This window comes from Nematolebias whitei, chromosome 21 (genome assembly GCF_014905685.2).
Source record: "Nematolebias whitei isolate Nwh7 chromosome 21, NemWhi1, whole genome shotgun sequence".
Lineage (NCBI taxonomy): Eukaryota > Metazoa > Chordata > Actinopteri > Cyprinodontiformes > Rivulidae > Nematolebias > Nematolebias whitei.
This window is the reverse complement of record NC_056518.1, coordinates 33,946,787-33,949,616: the sequence shown is the minus strand read 5'-3', so window position 1 is coordinate 33,949,616 and position 2,830 is coordinate 33,946,787. Positions and strand designations below refer to the sequence as shown.

The 2,830-nt window shown below is 39.9% G+C and overlaps 1 protein-coding gene across 1 annotated transcript in view; it reads left to right on the top strand.

Annotated features, from left to right (window-relative positions):
- The window catches only part of dtnbb (dystrobrevin, beta b), a 302,359-nt gene that overhangs the window by 82,269 nt on the left and 217,260 nt on the right, over positions 1-2,830 (top strand). The gene's annotated exons all lie outside the window — the stretch shown is intronic.

The window sequence follows — 2,830 nt, the reverse complement described above, 5'->3', positions numbered from 1 at the left end:
CCAACAAACACCACGCTCCGGTTTCTAATGTGAGCCGTAGTTTAGCTGTGCATTATATTTGTGTCAAAGCTTTAGCTCTTTGTTGTACACGCGCTTTTTGGCGCTTCGCTGTCGGTCGGTATTTGTTTCATTTCTTTGTAACTTATAGATATTTGACTAAAACAGTCCTATTAATAAATTATGGAAACAACTTTCTGTGACATATGTGCATAAATACACGCGCGTTCATGTGACGAGGCCAGCCTCAATTTATTAGAAACACAAGAGACACGATTATTATTATTATTATTATTATTATTATTATTATTATTATTATCTCCTATTTGTTATTATTTTGACAAAGTCTTTTCTTGGGAAATTACAAAACAAACATTGTGACAATAATAATTAACCATAAATGTTATTATTATTTATTTTCACCTTATTTAACTTTGATAAATCACCGCTCGGCCTTTAGGTGCTTTTTGGTTCTTCTTTTGCGTGCGCGTGTGTGCGCGTGGGTCTTACGGCGCTTTAACATCAAACACTCGCGGCTCAAAGCGCGCGGCTTTATCATAAAATCCCTGATTAAACATGAAATGTGCGCGCGGCCTTCAGCTGCTTCATCAATAATCGATCAGGGGCATTGAAAAGAAATTGACAGTGTCAGATTAAACATTTTATTATCAATGTTTTTAATCGGATTGGGCCTATAATCTGTCTGGTTTAATTGAAAGTGTTTTTTTTTAATCGGATCAGTTTTTTCTCTGCTGCAGGTTAAACAACCTTCATCATCATCATCATCCTCAGCTGCGGCCACTAAACAGTAAATGATACGGTTTCTATAGCAACGGATGTATAGACAGGTGATTTTTTTAAAAGGGGGGATTGAGCTGTTTGTTGTCATGATTGTGTCAATCAAAAGAAAAATGAGCCCGACCTGAAAATAAAACAATTTCTGTTCTGGAAATAAATAAAAACAACCCCCCCACCCCCACCCCCACACACACACACACACACCGATTTAATCATGAGCCCCATTCTTAACTTAGTTTCCCTCAAAGTTTTATTTGGTAACTTTCATGTGCAGTTTAACGACGTTTGAAAAGTTTTATTTGTTTATTTATTATTTAAATCTCTGCGTTCACCGCAGACACAAACATATGACGTCACTTTCCCCCAAAAGTGAAGCTGAAAACAGATTTCCTTTAAAGAAACCCCGAAATGGAAATAAGTCAAGCTGCGTCCATCCAGCTCATGTTTAAATAAGTCGAGCTGCGTCCATCCAGTCATGTTTAAATAAGTCGAGCTGCGTCCATCCAGTCATGTTTAAATAAGTCGAGCTGCGTCCATCCAGCTCATGTTTAAATAAGTCGAGCTGCGTCCATCCAGCTCATGTTTAAATAAGTCGAGCTGCGTCCATCCAGCTCATGTTTGGCTTCCTTTGACATTTACTCCTCCTTCATCATCATCATCTTCACCATCATCATCATCATGTAGCATTCCCATCTTCTTTTTATTTACTGAGCATGTTCAGTCTCTGTTGTTGACTCGGCCTGCAGAACAACTGGGTCAGCCGCCAGTTGTTTACTTATTTATTCACAATAAAGTCAACATAAGCCCCTCCCCCTTTTGCGCATCTCTAAAACAAAACAAAAACAAAACAACACCGCGACTATTTCCTCGCAAAAACTAAAAATGTACGGGTTTTTAAATGTTATTACGATTAGCCTATTATTGTTTATTTGTAAAATTAATATTGATTTATTTATGGGCTCTTTCCTCCACATTTTGCGCACGAACAAACAAACAAACAAAAAGATGGGACCGTAACTCATTTCTTGTGTTAAAATTAAACAAGTCGACGCTTTAAAATGTGATTTATTTCTTATTAATTCCAGCCCGTTTCTTCAGTGTAAACTAAAAAAAGTATTTTATTGTTGTTGTTGTTGTGGCAGAGAGTCGGTGCTGGAGGGTCCACGTGTGTGTGTCCACGTGTGTCCACGTGTGTGTGTCCACGTGTGTCCACGTGTGTGTGTCCACATGTGTCCACATGTGTCTCGTGCAGACCTTCTCCTCAGAGATCTTCAGGCAGCATCTTCTCCTCGGTGTTCTGCAGGTTTTGTTCGGCAGAGAAGAGAGAACTTTGGGTGACATTAGCATGTGTTTGGCGCCGTGTGTGGTCTTTGTGCGCAGCTTGTCGCTGTGGAAAATGACTTGCTGGAAGCGCGTGCGCTCTCATCGCGCTCCTTTGTAACAAACCACAGCGCAGCTCCCCAAGTCCTCGTGGCTTTATGGTGGGCTGTCTCCATGAACCCCGAGCAATTAGTGTCTAATCTCAGGGTGATCATCTTTGAGTTGGAGACTTGTGCTGCGCGTGATTCTCCTCTGCAGCTCCAGGACTGCTCGCACGAGACCAACGGATCACAAACTCCTCCTTAGATCAAGAAAACCGATTGAAAACCAAACTGTCAAAGCGGCAACAAACGGTACGTTTTTTCATTATAATGCCCCCCCCCCATGTTTAAAAATGTACATTAAAATAACTGAAGATCATTTGGATTTTTTCTTTATATGATGCTCAAAAACAATTTGTCCATAAATTAGTTGTTCAATTAGTTCAAAATAAAACGCAACCTTCACAGCCAGTCTTTAAACGAACTAATCTACTGATAAATTTGACAAGTATCAAAGAGCTCTCCTGCTCAGATGAGAGCCCTGAGTGTAATAAAACATCAGCATGTCCTTTAAACACAGACTGTAAGTTTCACAGTGGGTTCTTCATCACAGACTGTAAGTTTCACAGTGGGTTCTTCATCACAGACTGTAAGTTTCAGAGTGGGTTCTTCAT